The following is a 21,670-nucleotide window of genomic DNA, read 5'->3' as shown; positions in this document are numbered from 1 at the left end:
ACTGCTTATCTTATTGAGGAGTTGAATAATATGCTTGAATAGTCCACAGTCAAACCAAGATGAGTTGTGCTTTCACATAGTAGGAAAAATGATAAATAAGATGATGTCTGAGTACATGCTGAATGTCAGGATCATGGGCTTGAGATTTATGCTTTAATATAATATTTCTCAACCCTTATTGATTGCTGCTACTTAAAATTTGCAGGTTCTTCTCATAATGTTTTGGGAATATTGGAAATTTCACTACAAACTCAACACCTGGAAAGTTTTGCATTTGAGTTAAGAGAAAAATAATATAAAATGACTATAGTGTTTACTCTTCAAAATGGAGACGACTTAATAACCTTAATATTTCAGCAGTTTCCTACAGCAGTTTATTAGGTGCACCGCATGAGGCTAAGATAGAAGTTTTTCATTACATACCATGAAATGAGCAATTTTTAAACCTTAACCATTGTTGTATAACACTCTTGTAGGGATGGACAGTAAAAATTAAGTCTCAGCTGAAATCAGTGGCATAAATTCACCAGTGCTCTGATTTCACCCCCAGCTGCTAAAATTCTGCCTTCTTCTACAAGTTGCTGGCTTTGGAGCAAATACTGGTGATGAAGTGACTTCTACTTTATTGTAAGATAAGGCAAGCTGATGAGAACATGCTAGGATGGAACAACAGGATGGAGTCAGGATGGTAACCTTTGCGTACCCAGCTTTGGGGAAAAAACAAACAAACAAACAAACAAAAACAACATACAAAATGAACAAGAAAAACTGGCAGATGGAAGGAGGCAATACCCTATTGTGGCTGAGATAAGGGCTGACAGCAAATTCTCACTGGTTCAGTAGACAGGTGAAAATTTTCCTGCTGTGTTGGATTTTTCAGTTTAATATGGTGGAGCTCCTTACTGCTCCTGTACTGGGGGCTAGGTACTAGAGAAGCTAAAGCCTGCAGGGCTGTGGGGAAGCAGCAGACCTGTGGCAGTTACTAGCACTACATGTAGTTTTGGTATGTGTTCCATCTATTTGTGATACCCAAATACAGAGAAAACTCTGCTAGTCAAAGGGAAACAAATCCAGTTTCACTGCTTTTTTTTTTTTTTTTTTTTTTTTTTTTTTTTTTTTGCTAGTTGCATTTCCAAATCCAATGAATGAAAACTCATCTGGAGAAATACTAATTGGGTTTGACACCACAAACACAGCAGTAATGGAAGCAGATTTCTCAGCTGGGCAATCTGATGATCTAACAAGCTGTCTCAATAAGATTAGCAAGCTGAAGGTCTTGTGACATTATTCATTAGTTTTTTAACACACTAATCTTTACAGTACACTTCCCAATTTGATGTTATACCTCCTTCTCTAGCTATATGCTCTGTTCTTTTATACACAAGATAACGCTGCTTGTTAATTCATTGATACTCAGCAGTAAAAAAACTGACACTCCCTAGCACTTCACCCCTCTCACAACAGCTCTGAGGATGTTTGTTTCACATTGATGTCATTTTGTCTTCAGTGGCAAGGGGATGAGTTGATCAAGAGGGCAAGTAGTTATAAATTGATACCTGGGAAATTTGTCAGTGCCAGAATTAGTTTTGTGCAAGAGAACTTGTAGAATTTTGTCTTCAGGAATGGTCAAAGTGCAGGAATGTAACAGTTGATTACCAGAGGAAGTATCAGCAGTCTCTGATTAGCAAGTTCTTTGTTCATGACAGTGCAGGAATTTGAAAAAGGCAAGAGTCAGAATGTCTGCAGTTCCATACAATATGAATGAGTATGTGTAGTAGGTTTATGTGGCAAAGTTTTGGTGGCAGAGGGCCATAGGGGTGGCTTCTCCAAGAAGAATCCTGAAGCTTCCCCATATTAGACAAGGGCCATGTTGCTGACCAGAGCCGAGCCAACAAGCGATGTTTGCACCTCTGTGAGAGCATATTTAAGAGAGGGGAAAAACAAAACAAAACAAACAAAAAAACACATACAAACAAACAAACACAGCAATGCTACCACACAACAACTGGGAGAGAGAGAGGAGTGAGAAACAGCTTTGCAGGCACTAAGGTCAATGATGAAGGAGGGGGAGAGGTGCTCCTGGCACTGGAGCAGAAGTCCCCTGTGGCCTGTGGTGAGGACCATGGTGAAGCAGGCTGTCCCCCTGCAGCCCGTGGAGTACCATGGTAGAGCAGGGTTCCACGCTGCAGCCTGTGGAGGAGACCACAGTGGAGCAGGTGGACCTGCACTGAAGGAGGCTGTGGCCTGTGGAGGACCCCTGCTGGAACAGATTCTGAGCCAGATCTGTAGCCTGTGGAGAGGAGATCACAAAGAAGCAGGTGACCTGGCAGGAGCTGCTGCCCATGGGGGACCCATGCTGGAGCAGTTTGCTCGTGAGGGATGGACCCCATGGTATGGACCCATATCTGGAGCAGTTCTTGAAGAGCTGCTGCCTATGGAAAGCCCACGCTGGATCAGTTTGGGAAGGACTGTGTCCTGTAGGAGGGACCCCACAGCACAGGGGAAAACAACGACCGAGAAGGAGCAGTGGAGATGAAGCACTATAGACTGACCACAACCTCCATTCCCCTGTTCCCCTGTGCCACTTGGGTGGAGGAGGTAGAAGAAGGCAGGATGGGGGGAAGGCATTTTTGGTTTCTTTCCTTTGTTCCTCACTTCTCTAGCTTGTTAGTAATGGGCAATAAATCGTACTGTCTCCCTACTCTGAGTCTGTTTTGCACATCATTATAATTGTTGAGCCATCTCCCTGTTCCTATCTCAGCCCTTGAGCCCTTTTCAAGGTATTTTCTCCCCCTTTCCCTTTGAGGAGGGGGAGTGAGAGAGTAGCCATGGTGGAACTCAGCTGTGCACCCAAATAAAACCACCACAGTGTGGCAAGAAAACAATAACAGTACTCATGTAGCTGTCTGTCAATAACGCTGGCCATATTTAGACATCATTAGGATTACAGCAAAGCATTGTCTGTACACTGTCAGATTTTAAAATCATCTACAGGTCTCTTTGCGATCACTGGTAGTGATTACTTTTTGTAATAATTCCTTATCATTGTCAAAACAAATGTTAGCATTCAAAATCTGTATGTCGTTTTCAGGTCAGCCTAAGAGAAAACTAGGTTGTTATCATAGAATAACTGCATGTAACCAAAAGGACAAATATTAGCTTCAGTTACAGGGACAGAGGATTTGCAGAGGAAATATGCTGTGTTACTCCTTTTGTCAACAAAAAATTGTAATGTGGAATCAAAAAATGTTTAGTATGCATAAACAAAAATCCACAAACAAAATATATCTAACAGTATTTGTTTGTCTTGGCAGTTTCACACATTTCTTTATAATGAATCATAGTATGAATGTAAATATCAATTGCCATCTCTCAAGAATTAGGAAGGTTCATCCACTTTTTTTTTGTTTATTTGTTATTCATTGTGCAGATGAACATTTTGAGTATTATAAGGAAAAGCTGCTCACAAATGGAGCATTTTTCAGTTCGGAAATATGATGGCCTATATCATTTTATTTAGCCTATACCTATAAACAGAAATCAGCTGCCTGAAATGAATTTACTATGATAAACTAAACTGTTTTATTTTGCTACCCTGCTAATCCTGGTAAGGCTAAAAAATAGTTAATAGGCAATCTGTAAGATCTGATAGGATGACATTTGGAAATCCTGCAGTCATATTAGTCATTAGCCATGGCAATATTCTACCATAAGGCAATGAGTCAGGCAATTGATGAGAGAACCTCATCATGATATATCCTCCGGCATGAATATGGAGAAAGGAAGGAAAAGGAATCACAGAATCACAGAATCGTCTAGGTTGGAAGAGACCTCCAAGATCACCTAGTCCAGCCTCTGACCTAACACTAACCAGTCCTCCACTAAACCATGAGAGAGAAAAGAGTGCATAAGGAGAAAGAGTGCATAGGACAGGAACATGGAGGAACAGAAGGGTAAACATAATCTGAAAGACCTGCTTTTAAAAATTTCTTTCCTTCTTTTTTTTTTTTTTTTTTTTTTTTTTTGGTAAGATATAAAGTGTAATGGGAGTGATGATGGAGAAGAAACAGACAGTATAAAACATGAATCTTGAGGACCTACAATGTATGCTGCCCTCATCCATCATGAGTCAAGTCCAACATCACTAGAAAATCTAACTTTTCTTGCTTTTTAAGCAGGTCATCTTCTAGAGAAGTGTAATTGTGGCAGCTGTTGGCTGCCTTCCTTACAGGTGTTATATAAAAGTCACAGAGAAGACTTGAATTGAAACACTGTTTAATTCTGCTCATTTTCTCAAATGGCTATGTGGATATGTATGGTTTTAACAGCTATTGTCATGTTTGCAGAGGAGCATCACCAAAAGGACTGGGAGGGCACAGAAGGCCTACAGGGGACACTGGAGAAATGCTCATCTTTGAAAAATATTGCTGGGCACAGCAGTTAAAAGGAAAGAGCTCAGTTATTTAGGGGTTTGTGATGCTTTTACTGGTGGGCATGTTATGACTCCCCTGCTGATGTTTTGGAAATGAGCACACTGATTTTGGCTGTGATGCTCAGGTATGCAAAGCTGGGTTCCTGCCCCATCCCTGCAGTCTATCTTAAAAGCTGCCAGCTCCTGGTAGGAGAAAGGCAGGACATGGAAAATGTAAGTATTGTACTAGTAGTAAGAATGGTACACACAAGAAGAAATTACTTGTACAGCTAAGATTTTAGTGCAGCACCTTTGTTGTTTGTTTTTTTTTGTTTGTTTTCAAAATTCATCTCTTTAATGCGCGCTTTTCTCTATAACAGGGTATAGTGACTTAAGCACCTTATTTGCAGTATTTCCAAGTGTCCCTGTCTATCTTGATTGGTCCTGAATCAAATTCAGCAAGGTCCTCAAGTGATGCACAGTTCTATCAAAAATTGGTGAGCTTTGTAATTTTACTCCTGCGGATTTAGTACCACTTGTCCAATTTACTTGTATTAGAAACAGTCAGGGGCACTACTGCCTTTATTGCAAGGAAGCTATTAGTAAGATGCTTTCCTTGAAGGTACTTTCTTTAATGGGATTCACTGGCTTTCTTAGTCTGCAAGGCTCATCTCTTTTCTTAGGCATTTCAGGAAAGAGATTCCCAGTTTGGTTTATGTGTGTAGGAAAGCGATTACAGTTATAATGCAGGGAAAATCTGTTCTGGTTTATTTTGGCTTATTTTCTGAAGTATTCTGATTTGTGTAGAAGTGCTCCGCCTGTGATAAACACTATAACTAGTTTATAAATCAAAATGAATAATTTATTGTTTGTGCTTTTAAAAACTGTGTTAATCAATACCAACATTTCAGAAGAATACATACAGATGATATTATTGGCAAACAAGATCGCTGCTGAGATCAATGTAAAAATCTCATCATCTTCAATGAGACTGTTTTCAGAGTAGGATGTAGGATGTCACATTTTTGCAGACTGCCATTATGTAAACTCACATTGATGGATAGTCCTTTACCTGGAATTACAATAGCCATAGGAAAGATCAGAAGAAACAGGTGTGAAAGATAAACAGTGGCAGATCAGAAGAAACAGGTGTGAAAGTTAAACAGTGGCATCAGGTGATGGACTGAATAGCTCAAAATCAGACATTAAATAAAAAGTAGAAACAGGACCAGAGCCTTGATGCTTGAAGTCAAGACCTGACTCCTGCTTAATGATATTGCTTCACATGCAGCTTTCTCAGGTGATGCATAGCTCATCTTTCTTGGGCTGTGGAGATCTCATAGTGTGTAACACCAAAATCAATTGTAAGAACAAGCTTCAGCAGATTACTCCCCACCGCCACTAATTGCTTGCATAATGGTATCTCACCTTTCTCTCTGCCCTATCCTCATGGCCCTGTAATACGGTCACAGATACGAACCAAGGCTGGTGTTCACCATGCCTATCTTACTTTCAAACAGTTTAATATATTTCTTCTTCTTCACAAGGAATCTCAGAGGACTTGTGCTGAGTTTATTTTCAGGAGAATGTTGTGATATAAACACAATTATCTTAAACAACTAGAATTTTCAATCACAAATATTACAATAAACAAAATTATTATTGAAAGCGACATAGCATTAGGATAATGTCATGTAGGATTCTTTTTTCTTTCTTTTTTTTTTTTTTTTAAGTTGTCATTTTATATGGACATTTCACAAGGTTTCTCTGCATTAGGAATAAGCCATAGAATTATGAATTAGAATAACCTCAAACCCTTGTACCACTTGCTAATCTGTGACTAACTTTCCCTATTCTGACATTATTATCAGCCTTCTCTAGTCGTTTTGATATCTTTGTATAAAGATCAGCTCAACTGTTTTAGTACATTTGTATCTTGCTCTATGATGTCTCATTTCTTCTGTGTAAGTGCCGTTACTAATAGTCAAGTACATGAAGAAGTCCAAGGACTCTATAGTTTTCTTTAGACTACAGTTATTCCTAGATAATATCAGAAAATGCATGGGCTTTCCAGATTAATGTGTCTAAGCATAAAAATGATTTTACATGAAGACAATCAAGATTAACAGCAACTGATCTTCCTGTTTCTAGGTATTTCCATGCATGGTTTCAGTGATATGCTGCTCATACCTGGCTAGACAGATTCAGCTGTGACAGTATGTGCTTCAGTCCCTTTTGGAACAATATCCCTATTTGGATTATGTGTATATTTGCATAGATATTGGCTTCCTGCTTTACTAACAGGGAGAGTCATAAAAGGCAACTCCCCCTGGGTTGACAAGAAATAACTTTTTTATGTGGTTCCCCATAATCTTAACATCAAAGTTACTAGCTAGCAAATGGAGTAAGAGAAGCCACACTTTACTTAACCCATTCTTTCCCCCATGGTTGTCAATAAATTTAAATTTGGCTGCAAGAATCCAATTGCTGTTGTCAGTGGAGGCGCTGAGACATGCAGATCTTCTGCAGCTTCTGGTACAAGCTTCAGTCTAAATACTGAGTTCTGAATTTCATTGCTAGCCTGCTCAGTGCATTCACAGTGTCTTCTGTAGGCTCTGGCTTATTGTATTACTTTTGTCAGTCCAAAGTGCAGTAATTTATATTTGTCACAACTGCCCTTCATCTGGTGTGGAGCAACCTTCTTGTTTTTTGTTGTTGTTGTTGTTTGTTTGTCTTGTCTTTTTTATCAGTGAAGGAGTCCGGTATTTTAGTATTTTGAATAATTAAAAACACGTAAGTAGTTGATCTTGGTGACACAGCATATAACGCTGAGATGTCTTATATAAAAGCCATATGTTTTTACTTCTACCGTCTCATTTGCTTGAAGTAGATTAAAAAACTGTTTTCATGAAAAATTAAAGGTGATAATAATAGGTATTATTATCCTGTTTACTACACATTGTTAATATAGAGAGATTTAGATTTCTCCTGAGGAATGGTTTGATGTGTATTTGTTTTCAATTAAATTTGCATATGCTACTTTAAAGAGAAAGCAACTCTATTTATCTCTCTATTTTCTTTCACTGAGGAGAGAATAAAAGTTCCCTACTTCTCCCACTTTACTACATCGCTGCAGGAGAGGCCTGTATTGTACATCATAAAAAGATCGGGAAGCTGGGTAATTAATCATGAGCTTTTATGTAATAGAAAGTTTAAAATTCATTAGCTTTATATCAGGGTGAGTGTTATGAGGGAGAACATGTTGTGAATGAGAGGGAGAGCCTTATAATTAAGGAAGTGTGTAAATAATAATGAAAGTCATTAGTGCCATTCAGTTTGTAAGAATGTCATAATGTAATTGGAGCATTAAAGTGAAATTTGTGATGACAAACATTAGCGATACAAAAGAGAGAAAATGTGGTTATCTTTAGTTTGACAGATAATGTCAGCTTTCTTGCAAGGCCCAGATGGTACACAGGAAAATGTTATGAACGGCTTTATTTTAATATTTTTTTATGATGTGATATTTGAGAATACAATGTCACAAACACATGAGGAGGTTTGTATTTGTGAACCAGTAGTGCCTTGCAGAGTACAGAGCCCAACGCTGAGTGACTGAAGCAATAGACAGGGAGTTCTGTCATTGATGCAATATTGTTGTTGCAATAAATGTAAGGTGCGATGTAGTGTGGTATTATGACACTGTTAAGTTTTCTGTCCATCTCCCTCTCTCCCTCTGTATGTGCACTTTGAATCTTTCTTTCCTTTTGGTTAAGAAAAAAAAAAAAAAAAAAAAAAAAAAAAAAAAAAAAAGAGGGGAGGGAGAAAAGAAATAAAATGATTTAACATTACAAGGGAAATTATATGATGCTAAAATTTTACCATGTTCTGCTCTTTCAATGAAGGGACTTTATACAGTATTGCACATTGCAAAAGCTATAATTACAGGGTATAAAAAAATGTAGATTCCAAACAATGGGAAATTTAAATATGTCTAGTGGATAAGGCAAGGCGAAACAAAGAGAAGGCAGCTGGAGAAAATCTGGGGGAACTGTATTAATTTAAGGGCAATGACTGAGAAATAACTATACCTAAGACTCCAGTCCAAGACCTCAAAGTAGTGGAAACTTAAGTGTCTGTCTTAGCATTCAGTCTGTGACCTGCATCATGATGGGATTTCATAATGCCCCTGCTCACTTTGTACTGAATGAACCTAATTTTTGTATCAGCAGCCATCCATTCCTTACTGTCTCTTTTCTGCAGCAGACTTTCTGATGTAAAAGTTGATTCCAAAGTGTTCAAGAGAAACACTGCAAATTGCTAAATTGATGATAATCAAACTCATTCTATAAGATTCTTTGGAAATGAGCAGTGGTCCCGGATGAGCAAAGCTGGAGAGGTGAGGGTGTGCTGGAAAGCAATATACTCTGCTCCCAGGGACAGGACTCATGCTAAGGCTGCAATGGCAGTCAGATAGAGGAATAAAGAGCCCACTGGGGAATGTAGCAATTCCCAAACCTTATCAAACGGATTCAAAAAATCCTCAGTACAGTTTTAACACAAAGCTCCTTGAAAAGCCTCTGAGAGTCCCCAGTTGTGTGACAAAGGCGCCATTTTTGCTGGTTTTATCACCACTGACAGAACTCGAGAGGGTGTTAAAATGACACAGAGCAGGAATTCTTCTGTTTACTGTAGGGCTGCTGCTTCTGTTGGAGATTGTAGATATGACAATCCAAAGTAGAGTCATGCTGACTATGAACATTATAGTTTCATCTGAGCCTTTCTTGGTAATTTTTATCAAGCATAAACAAAACTAATATGGCGGTATACATGAGGTATTAAAAAAAAAAAAAAAAAAAAGAAAAAGAAAAGAAACTGTCTTACATTGTTTCCAATACTTTGTGAAGTGCTAATTTTGGAATGAATGATTTAGAACAGAGTGGGCTTTTTACTTGTTTGCTTGTTGTTTTCTAAATGTCAGGTCGTTTCTGTTCTTTGGCACATACTCTTAACTTCCTCTGTTGTGGAGAGTCTCTTCGTCTCCTCTTGTGCAGAGTTCATGACCAAAATTTGAACTCCCCTGCCTGTTGTTTGCTGCTCCTCTAACAGAACAGGTTAATAAAGCTGTGATAGGGAGGGGTAAGTGTAGACAGTCATAATTTTGCAGAACTAGCCCTTTTCCCCCTTATGCTATGTGCAATTCCAACCTTTATATTAATTTGTGTACAGATTCTGAGATATAGTTTGTGATCTAGCAGGTTCATCCCTGTTTATGTAAGATGTATTACTAGGAGACTTCTCTTTTAATTATTACTGGTACAATAATGTTTAAGATGTGACTACCCACAATACCAGTGGCTGTGATGGGAGAAGTTAAACATTATTCTTAGAATAAAACATTGTAAAGGAAATCCCCCAAATGGTATTTAGTTGCAGAATATCAACGTGCCAGTTTGGTATTAAGTCATGTGTGAAAATCTCTGCAAGATAGGCCTGGGCCTAGTGTCAGTGGGAGCCTTTTCTTAAGTTGTTGCATTTCAGAGAAGCCTAGATGTTTCTAGAAGCAGAAGTTAAGAGGACAACATGTTCAGGGGGATTTCAAATGGAGAAATTGGTAGTTATTAAATACTCTGGGATCCAGGGGCCAATCAGCACAGCAATTCATCTTTTCTTCACCTCCAGATAATTTGCTAGCTTTAGTCTCCAAGTTTTCCCGTTGTATCTGATCTACGCTATCTACTACTGCTTATATAACAGACAGTGCATTGGGTTGCATTTGTGTGCCCTGACCAAAACACAGAACAGAGAACTGGTAAATGTTACCAAAACCCACACTCCTCACAGCATGAAATAAATAGCTGAAAAGAAATACCTCACAGTCTGTATGATTGTTCTTTGTCTACTTAGGGCTGTTAAGTTTATCTCTAAAACATACTGATGTTGCTTTTGAGTGTTAAACCAGACCTACAATCCCATAACCATGGTTTACTGCTATACTTAATATTGCTGTGGCAGGATTTCTAGAGGGTAAATGGGTATTCTTTTCGAAATTGCTTTTTTCCTCCTCTTTATTGTTTCTGTATCCACTTTCTCACCCAGGAAGCCCCCTAGTCCCTCAGCTTCTGCCAGGATAGTTTAAGGACAGATGATGTAGGTTTAATGATGATTCAGCAGAGAGAGAGATAGACCATGTAGATAGACCATGTAGTTTTGAATGTTTGTATTGTCCATGTGTTATTATAGTAGCTGAAAATTGTTCAGGGGAAAAATAAATAAATAAATAAAAGTGTCTGCTTTCTAGGTGTGCTGGAAGGAAAGCTTTCCTTTTACACTTAGCTTTAGACAAAGGGCTGCAATAACAACTTTTCTTAGTGAAATCTTGAAGGGAAACTGCTTTGTGCTAGAGAAGTTGCAATACTTATGGCTCTTATGCTGAGGACTGTAAGTACTCCCCTGGAGATGCTGTATTTGTCGTGTCTCCTTTGATCCACTCATATTTGTGATCCAAACTATCCCTGGGCTCTTAGGTGACCCTGAGCCATTATTAAAGCTCATAAATTGTGTCAAAAGACTTAGGAATTTCCTCAGCTTGATTTCTCCCCTACAATACTCTAATGTACGTGGGTAGTGTGCATTCCCTGCAGTGAGTCACAGATCTCAAGATAACCAGCTCACTGCATTCCCTGCCTGGGTCTCTCCTCCTCCACTTCTTTTTCTCACCATTATCTCTCTGGCCCATCCTAACACCAAAGCATTCATTGGCTGACTCTCTCCTCTTACTTCTTTTGCTCACTCACCACTGCACATCTCATCTCTTTGCTCTAACATCCATGTTGCATGTACATATAATAAAACAAACCCCCAAAAATACTGTGATGCTAAGTTATCAGAGACGGGCTTCTGCTCAGAGCAACTGAGAACTACCCACCGCCTGAATTGTTTAACCTGCCAAAGATCTTTGAATGTATGGAGGATACCAGGCTGAGCCCTTTCACTTAAAGTGTGGCCTTTGACTTACTGTTGAATATCCTTTGTAAGATGCCAGCCCCCCTTTAATCCATAAAATCCATTTAATCCACTGTCCCTCCAACACTGTGACTTGAAAGTCCTCAGTCCTTCTGCCTATAAGCATAAATTAAGCAAGAAGCTTATACAGGAGAGACCATTTGCACGAATGCTAGCTCTCAAGGCTAGAGTTCAAATTCCTGCTCATTTTCTTTTGCGAGTCACAGCTGAACAGGGACTGCAGTTTCTGGTCTTAGAAGGGATCAGAAGACCAGAGTTTGTTTGTTTATTTATTTATTTATTTTGGTGGGATGAGGAACTCCACATTGGAATATCATTTTCAAGATACATAGATACGGTACATCAAACACTTTGCAATTTCTAAAAGAAACTAAGAGAGGATTTGAAATGTCAAACACAAAGAAATGGTGTGTTCCTTTTAGTGGGAGAAAAAATATCTTCCTCAGCCCCTGTAGCAACAGATTATATTTTTAAAGGGTTGTTCATTGATCTTCCTCCAAAGAGAGTCTTAGATTTAGGTACCTGTTCTTAATCCTAATGAAGTCCATTGCAAAATTCTCAGTGACTTCAGTGAGCATAATGCTTCCTTCTTCTTCCTTCTTCTTCCTTCTTCTTCAATCTGGACTGTTATACAAGCTGTACACAAATCACTTGGTTAATTTTCCTTTACTTGTGATGTTGTAGCTGAAATAAATATTTCAGCTCTTCCTGAAAAGTGTCTGAGACTAGAGCAGTTTAGCTATATTTACATAGTGTAAAGAGCCATTTTAAATATAAGTGCAGTATTTTTAAGTCCATCTGCAAATTATGCGTGATTAATTTTTTTGTAACACGTAGTACAAAAATGGGAAAAAAATACACTTTAAAATAAACTACTAACACTGATCTCTTTTGCAGAGGATAATGATAAAATACATCAACAGGTTATTATACTGCAATGCCTTAATCTGAATCATTCCGTAACTCCAAAACAGACTGTATACTAGCTTTGTTTCACTGAAAAATAACTAGAGGCAGAAGAAATGTGCAACCAGTCATGCAAGCTTTTATTAAGAAACACTGCATGCCTTCTATTACAGGAATCTCCTGTGGTTGTAGAACTGCACGAATCTCTGTATGTTTGTCCAACATCATATCCTTCCAATCTGATTCTGTTTCCATAAGCCTACTAATGTTTTCTTGATTTCTTAGTGAAATTGAGTGAGCATAGTTGCAAAGCATGCCCACAGTGAAAAAGTAATACAATCTGACGTCATGCTTCAAAAACACCTCAAGTTGATGCTGCCTGTTGGAATTTTGTGCATGTATGGTGCATGTATGCCTCACTGTCATATGGGGGTCCTGTTGCACAAAGGCACTTGACAAGACCAGAGTTTTTGAAAGCATGTGCTGCAAGTTAACTGGCTGCTTTATTCCAAAAAGTACTTGGAGAACCAAGTCTCATGTCTCTCTCTCTTTTTTTTTTTTTTTTTTTTTTTTTTTTTTTTCCCAAGTCTGGCTACACAACAGACAGGAGATGTTATCAGGGACCTTAGGAGTTTATCACATTCTGCCCTGCTTAAACACACAGCTCCTGCTGACTTCCATGAAGCTTAAATGAACAATTATCCCTGTGCATGCCTACAGATCAGTACAGACAACAGCAAACCATTGCCATGGTTTCCCACCTCTCAGATGCTGTGATTGTGACTGTGCAGTGATTGTGATTTTATGTGTTTTATTTTTTTCTGCAAAGAAAAGTCCAGAAAAAGCAAGGTGCATACTCCATTAGATTCATATCTAACTCTTGGATGATCTGACATGATTTCTCCACAAAAGGAGAAATTTCTCCACCTCCTTGCCCATGCTGTTTTTGATGCTGTTCACCATTCTGAGCTGAGACAGTAGCTAGGATGATGATTTTTATTTATTTTGCGTATTTTCTTTGTTGTTACTGTAGCTGGCAACTTTTAGCATTTGGTAACTTGCCCCAAACACATTCTGCCACACAGGAGAGTGGACTGAACTGTGAGGACTACAGCTTGGATGAATTTTTATCTACTTCCAGATCTGATGTACAGCTTCAGCGCTTCCCATTCTGAGGACAACCCAGTATCCAAACTGTGAGAAAGAAGCTGTTGACACGTGGCTGTTTTACACGTTCATTGTATCTAGTGACTGGGGCAAGGTTTTGAAGGAGCCCCCTCACACCTACTCACCTACTTTACAAGCAGGTGAGTTATGAGCCATCTAGTGAAGTCACTGAGTGAGTACCCCTTTCACGTCTTGATGCAGCCTGAGGTCCCTCCCTCCCCTTAGCTGGGTAGCCTGCTTAGGAGGTAAGGGATGATGCGCAGAAGCCAGGCAAAGTCTTCTGCATTTCAATGCATGCTCAAAGCATATTTTTTTGCATATATTTGCTCAAGGCATATATTTTGATATCCATAAACCTTGGTCTGCAATGGAGATGGCTGGAAAACAAAACAAAACAAAAAAAAAAAAAAGAAAAAGAAAAAACAACAACAACAAAAAACAAACAAACAAACAAAAAACAACCCACTTCAAAAGCAAAGAATGGACTTTACCCCAGTCACCAGCTCTTGCACACTTCAGTGTAGTGCCATATATAGCCTTTCTGCCACTCTTCTTACTTTCAGGAGCAACTTGTAGTGGATACCGTGGGGATATGTTAAATAACAAAATCAAAAGTAGATGGAGCCACACTCAACTATCATAGGAGGAAGCCACACCAGGAGGTGCATTAGCAGCACAGGTTTTGGTGTGCATGGCTGAATGCGTCTGATCACTTGAGGCATGCACCAGGACTCTGCTAATGCTCACCCTGGTGTGGTTCATTGCTTGCTGTATTCTTCAAGTCTGACTCCATTCAGCGGTCCCCAGTAAAAGCAGGTGTTCACTGCTACGGGGAAAAGAGGGATTCCAGGGGTGCCAGGATAATGCCTAATAAAGCAATCATTTTCCTCCCTCCATCGTCTGTATATTTGTCTGCATTCAACTGGTACATGAGTTCTTCTACAGTCACTAATTGCGGAAAACTCTATTTTGAAACAAGGACTTTTTGAAAGTACATAATGAAAAGAGTGCATTTTTCACTGTATATTTTAAATAAGAATTGCCTGTCTGTGGGAGTTGGGCTCTTTGTATCACTGTAGACAGAAACAATCACTATGTTTCGTAGTATCTTGCTACTTTATATTTATTGACTGTTTATTTTTCATCTATAGGATTACTAATTGCAGCTAGTACCAGATGCTTCTGTCTCCTTTCAGGTTATTGTAGTAGAGGGCTTTGTACCAGATGCATGACTATTCACAGAGCATGTGTTTCCAGCAGCTGAATTGCTGGATCTGCTCTAAATGATCTATGGCAATTACATTTGGCGTTGTACAGCTATAATTTTACTGCATATTAATAGCCACCTAGCAAAAAGGTAAATGCCCTTTTCTCTGCTGGAAGTAGGATGAATGCCTGGATGTATTCAATTGGGTAAAACGAGGCTTCCCCCCTCCCCCCCCCCAACGGATAGCAGAGGTTTTATGTGTTGGAAATGTATGTGCTGGTGAAATGTCTGTTTCCCTCTGCCTCGATGGTGTGCAGCGAGGCTCTTGGAGAAATATCAAATAAGGTCCTAGATGGAAACAACGCTGGGAAGGGAGGAAGAGGGGGATCATGTGCCCCATTTTAAGTGGCTTATCTGCTCCCACCCAAAATCTGCTGCAGTCTTCACCCCCTCCCCTCCCTCTCCCTCCCGCCGCCCCCTTTCAGCAGCTTGGCTCAGCAGTGCGGACGCTGTCAGCTTTCACCAGCAAAAATAATAATTAAAACCACCCTCCCCACACCTTCACCAAAGCTGTTCTCAGGGGGTCGGAGATCGCTTTTTTCCCCCGTGATTTTGGGTCGGGGGGAGATGGGGAGCGCGTAACGAGGAGTCGGAGGGTTATGAACGAGCCTCCTTCTCATTAGTGCCGGCCGGCTGCTTTGTCTCTCTGCTCCTGGTTGGGGACGGGGGGTGGGTAGAGGCGGTGGTGCGATGGAGGAACATGATGCCGCACAGCCCGACAGGCAGGGACAAACAGACAGCCGCGGTACCTCTGAGGAGAGGGACGGGCAGGGAGGAGAGGGGACGAGGCAGGGCGAGTGGGCGCAATGGCGGTGGGGTGCGGGGCCGCTCCGAGGTGGCCGCTTGCGCGGCCGAGGCAGGGCGACCCGGAGCGGCGGTGGTGGCGCTGAGAGGAGCCGGCGAGAAGCGACACGAGAGGCGCCGCCGTCTGCGGGCCGGGGCGCACCACACTGCGTGGGCGGGGAGAGAGAGAAAGAGAGAGAGAGAAAGGGAGAGGGAGAGACTCGCAGGCAGGCAGTACGGCGGGGCAGCGCGGCGCATAAAGGACGGGGGACAGGCAGAGCAGTGGGCGACCGGTAGGGACTCCAGTCAGGCACGAAGGGACCGGGACAGGGATAGGCAGGGCGAGGCAAGCCGGCCCGGCCCGGCTCCGGTCGGACAGCAGCAGCAGCAGCAGCAGCAGTAGTACCAGCGGGAGCATCGCGGCGGATCTCCTCCCGCGGCGGAGGCGGAGGCAGAGACCATGTCTTGCAGGAAGACAGGCGCTGCGCTGTAGCAGCAGCGTGCCCTCCGCCACATAAACAAACCGGCCAGCAGCCGCCCCATATAAAAAACAAACAAACAAATAACCCGACCCGCCAAGACGCTGGGGGCACAGCCCGTTTTCAGGCAAGGTAACAAAAGGAAAAAAAAAAAAAAAAAGGAGAAAAAAAGCGCAAAGCAATCTGTAGACATTTGTGTGGCGTGCTGTTCTTTGTTGTTGCGATTTTATATTATATTTTTATTATTATTTTTCCTTGTAGCATGTGTTTCGTGTCATTTCGTCGTCCGTTCTCTTCCTCCCCTCCCCCCCGTGCTCTGTTTTAATTGTGGAGGTCAGGGAAGTTGGGGGGGAGGGCTGTGCATGGGGGGCAGCATCCCAGCTCCGAGCTGTGGCGTCTGGAGGAGGAGGAGGAGGAGGGAGGGGAAAAACCCCGCTAATTAAAAAAATAAACCCTGCATCTCAGTGATACAGCGGGGGAAGATGAGCTCGGGGCTGAAGCTAGAGCCAGATTTCTCAGCGGCGGGGTAGGTGGTGCGGGTGCTCGGGGAGCTGAGGGGGGTCAAGGGGAGCCAGGGGGACCCCTGTTGCCCCCAGGTTTTGGGCACCCAGGGCTCGGCCGGTGCCATCGCCCCCCGGCTGGAGACGGGTAGTGGTGAAAGGGGGGGGACACGGCCGCAGGAGGGGGATCGCTGCCTTCCAGAGGGGTATTTTGGTCGAAACGATTCCAAGTGTCAAAGGGAACGTAACAAAAGGCAAACTTTTCCTCGCCGGTTTGTGAACGACGTCGAGGAATCGGCTCCGAGACCTTTGCGAGAGAGGCAGAGGGAGACTGGCATGTTCTGCTTGCATTGTTCTTGTGGGTGGTGATTTGAGGGTAAAGGGTTTACTTGGTGCTTCGGTGGCATCTATCTTCTTGTTCTCGCATGCAGTGAAGGAGAACATACAGTCGCGTTGTTAGACAGCCTAGTAGTCTGTATTAATTAAATATAACGCTACTCTGTCTAGTGTGATTTTACGTCCTTGTATGTGCATTTCAGCCGTATCGCTTGTGGAGCTAATGACATGTTCATCCAGCACAGCCATTGTGCAGTCCAGTTTAATTATTGTTATTTTCCTGCATTCATTTACCACCTCAGCCAGCGGGGGGAACATACTCACATTCAGGGATCGTTTTTGTGTGCTAGGTGTGTCTTAGCACCACTGCTCATCCTCCCATCTTTGCGCTTCCAGGTGTGTGCGGTTCTGTTTCAGTTCATTCCACTATTGTTGTTTCATATTCAGGTAAATGTGCTGAGAAATGAAACAAAGGAATTAGCGAGCAGCACAGGTGTTCATGGCTCACCTGTTTGAATTCTCCACCACAGCAATTAGCTAGATATGTGTATGTCTGGTGTGTTTTCTTCTTAACCTTCCCCAAAATGGCATATCTAAGTTTTAGGCAAGTACAGAGCATTGAAACTGAAAGTTACAGGGAGGGGAAAATTCCTGTAAAGTGACCTGTAACTTTTCAGTCACATAATCTTAACTGCACGCTGGCTTCTTGCTTTAGCAGTCTTCATCATGAATTGAGGCAAGTCTGTGTGCACAATTAGGCTTGTAAATTGCTAATCTCGCACGGGCTTTGCCTCTCAGTTCCCAGCTGGGCATGGTTACCTTGAGATTTGAGGTATCAGCACTGTTGGAGCATGCTCTGGCAGGGAGATTGTGTGTTCTATTTTTAATACTATTTAATGAAGGTGCTTCTCACTGCAATATACCAAGCATAATGGAATGGCAGAGCGATGATTGGTTATGGATACTGGAAAGGGAAAAATGCAAAGGTAAAAATGGAAATTTAATGGAAGAAAATGTTGTGTGGAAAGCTAAGTGGTTAGCTCTTTTTAAGTCAAACTGTTTTGGGGTGTCTGAAATTATCTTAATTTCTCTAAGAAGCTGTATGGAACAAACTGTAGGTAGAAAATGACTGCTGTTTTTTGTTGTTGATAAATCTGATTGTATTAGGATAAATGTAAGTTGAATTCTGTTTTACTTCCATTTTGATGTTGAAATGTCTTACAATAGAGTAGTATTAAGGAACATTTTCAAAAAAAAATTTTTCCTTTTCTTATGATGATAGTGCTAACCCATTTTAATGTTTACTATGTATATTCTTACTGGTAACTTTCTGAAGCAGGTGTTCAGAGTTTTCATTCTTGTATGTAATACTCACAGAATGCAAGCAGCTGTAAACCACTTGTGATAGATGTGTAAGAGCAAATACCTCTAGATAACTACAGTGTATACCATTACACAAGATGTGTGTAGACAGCTCTCAAAAACTGCCTTGTTTAGTTTCACAAATCTGTAGTCAGAAATATGTTTACTAGCCGTTAGCAATAATCCTTGCATGCAGAATCATATACCGAAACTTGCCATGATTAAAGATACTGTCTACGAAAGAACGGTATTTTCTCTCTACTGCCGATATTTTTGCAGGATGGTGGTCTAAGAAATGTTTCAGTACCCCTCCTGCAAAATCCTTCTTTGGGCAATTGTTTCTTCTTACTGTTTGTTAGCCCTTCTGACTGTCTTTGGGACTAAGTGTGCAAGTGAAGGTTGCTCAATTGAGTGTTTACTACACCATATTTTTGGAGGAAAAATTGCATGAGAGGGATACAAGAAACAGTTAGAATTTTAATGTGGGTGTAATGATAGCTCATGGAGAGATGTAAGGACAGCCACTTTGAAACTTTATCTAGCTGGGGTAACACTGTGGGCCAAATAATGTTTTCTTGATGGTGCCGCTTTTCCTGTGTGCTTTATTGGAGTTTTTTCAATTATTACAGCAAACTGGGCTTGGCGTAATAAATCACTGTTACCAAGTAGAATTTCTGGGAGTAGGTAAAAGAAATCAAAGAAATTTCAAAATCGATTGTGCCCTTGATTTCCTCACAGGTTATGATTTTAAAAACTAACTTAAAACTTAGAATAAACATAGGGTGGGAAGTATGCTATTTCTAGGACTTGTTTACAGTCTTTCCTTCCTCCTTTAGGCATCACTCTTGCTATAGTTGGTGGGAGCTTTAAATTTGGAAGTGTGTCCAGAGTTTGGTTCAATGGTTTTTATCAGTGCTAAAGAAAGACCTAGGAATAAATCTTCAGCAGCTGTAAATTGATGTAGTTCCATTGGATTTAAGAACAGTATAGATTTACACCAGCTGATGATATGTCTCTCTACTTATAACATACAGGATCCATAACGGGCATTGAGTAGTATCATCAATTTTGATGGCATTAATTTCAGAGTAGGAAAATGATTTTGACAGACTGGTGAAACCCTGTTTACAGGGACTACTCAGAAATGAATGTCTTGATCCATTGAGTGCTTCCAGCTCAATTTATTTGCTCAGTTGTAAAGAGAAATGGTAACCTACACAATTATTTAAAGGGAATGCTATTTTTGTTAAGTAATCTCTTTTTCAAAAACATCATTAAGGATTGGTCAGTTGAGAAGTAATGTAACTACAGCACAATAAACTTGCAAAACCCGTTTGTCCCCTGCTCGTTCATTTATAAGATTTGAAGGTCTATTAATGTTCTCAGCAGGTAGTAAGTCACGCAAATTGACACTTTTTCTTCTAGAAGACTGAAACCTTCATTAAATGAGTAGTTAAGGAATACGTGGCAAAAACTGTGTACATTTCAGTGGAAAAGATTTGCTTCTGAAGACTTAAAAGTGCTGTGTATGAACGTCTTTGTATCTATATGGAAACATGCGTTTTTAGGGCACGTGCTGTTTTGATGACAAACTGCAATCCAGGTAAGTAGAATTTTCCCCATTTTAAGGCTGGGTAAATGGAATTGCAGAGAGATTATGCAGACCATGTGAGGTCACTCATCTAGCTTTTTACAGTGCATGTAAATGAGACCCTTTCCAGTCCCTAGTCTTATGCCAGTCTTATCTCTGGAGAATAAGACTTCTGTTTAGTTGTTGGGTTTACTTGGGAATTTTTGGGTCTTATACATGAAATGGTGACTTTCAGGAAACATTAAGCATTTAAATTTATTTATATCTAATGTTTAATACAAATACTACACTTTAACATAATTCAGTGATAAGCCCTTTTAGCAAGGAAATACCTTTAGGACAAGTGAAAGGCCTGTCTCATGCTTTGTCATGATTTCTTTTTGAATTACTGAGCATGCCTATAAACTCAGGTGGACATACTGCTTACTGTTAATGGACCAGATATGTTTTCTGGGGGATACTTATTTAAGGGGACTTAGAATCCACTGTAATAATAGCCACTGTAGCTTGTGTGAGTATGCCAGTGTGTATACACACAATTCATTAGAGAAAAAAAAAAAAGAGTATTATCAAATTACAAAACTTGTTATTCATCAAGAAACAAATAATAAAATCTGTGATGGGTTCATGCCAAGTAAGTTCTTGTTCGTCAATGAAGTCCCAAACCACATGGTTACAGGACTTCAGAGCTAAACTGCTCGTCATTTTCTTGCATTTCTGAAGTAACTTCAGTTTAAGACTCTGTTACCACATATGGTGGTTATACAATAGGTAAACTAGGTTTCAGGTAATTCATTATTTTATTTTTAAGTTTCCTTGGGTAAAGGACTTGCTGAATAAGTGTCCTTGCATTAAAATGCATAAGTTCTTCAGTTGTGGTAAAACTTTTAAACCACCATGGTTTAAAATGTTTTTTTTTTTTTTTTTTAACCATTCTGGATAACTAAGTAAAAAGCATATACTTATGCAAACATTGCATGATATTTCCACCCCTCCCCCCCTACTCCTAAATTCCATTTTACCGAGGGGAGGAAACATACTAAATATGGAGAGAAACATAGGGAAACCAGGAGTAGACAAAATAATCTATTTTACAGGAGTGAGTTCATAAGGGTTATTTAGATTTAATTGCAGTTGTGGTAAATGTGAAAAATTCTAGACAATCCAGTAGCTGTGGGTTTTTCTGTTAGTGCTGAAGAAGCTACAAAGTGTGAGAGAGTGATAATGTCATACAGTATGACATAACTATGCCTTCTGGATTTCAGCTAGGCAGTGACAGCTGGGAATTCGAAATTTATGATTTGGATATCCAATGACTTTCTGAAGCAAGGGGTGTAGAGTATTTTCTGGTCACTGGTATTATGTGGAGGCAGCCAGCTTGTTCACATAGCATATGTTGAAGTATGTAAGGTAAGAAGTGCATTTCTATAACTGAAAGAATATGTTATCCACAGAGAAACTAGGATACTTTTCTGCTATTTTTCTCCAAATCTGATGTCTGCTTTTGGTATTTTCAGGCCAGGAGCCTTAGTTAACAAGAAGGGTACCATACAAAAAGTCATATGAAAAGTATTCATGTATTTTAATGCTTTCTAGTGTATTTCCCACTTACTCTTAGGCAATAGTATGATTTATTTATGAGCTGTTTACACAGCACCTGTGTTAAAATTATAGAAGCTTAGGAACATCTTCCAGTTGAGCAAGCTGTCTGTTCCTAAATAGATATCTTAAAGCTTTTGAGTCAAAAGTTGGCGTAAATGGTCATCAGAAGAAAGTTCAAGGATGATTGGCAATAAAAAAACAAAACCTATTCCCCCACTGCTAAATACAGGTTTTATTTTT

General features: G+C 40.3%; 1 protein-coding gene across 11 annotated transcripts in view; it reads left to right on the top strand.

The window, feature by feature from the left end:
* Positions 1-21,670, top strand: part of ARPP21 (cAMP regulated phosphoprotein 21) — a 207,028-nt gene that overhangs the window by 43,779 nt on the left and 141,579 nt on the right. Inside the window, exon 1 of one of the 11 annotated variants that reach the window (XM_082754979.1) lies at positions 13,439-13,650. The exons of 8 other annotated variants lie outside the window; for them this stretch is intronic. The gene's annotated coding sequence lies outside the window, so the exon portion shown is untranslated. Of the gene's footprint in view, positions 1-13,438; positions 13,651-16,076; positions 16,172-17,841; positions 17,862-21,670 lie in introns of those variants that run through there. 2 more of the 11 variants (XM_082754981.1, XM_082754982.1) reach the window with 2 other exon arrangements.

Source organism: Aythya marila, assembly GCF_965140915.1.
Source record: "Aythya marila genome assembly, chromosome: 2".
Classification (NCBI taxonomy): Eukaryota; Metazoa; Chordata; class Aves; order Anseriformes; family Anatidae; genus Aythya; species Aythya marila.
The sequence above is the reverse complement of the archived record's forward strand: the minus strand, read 5'-3'. Positions and strand labels throughout refer to the sequence as shown.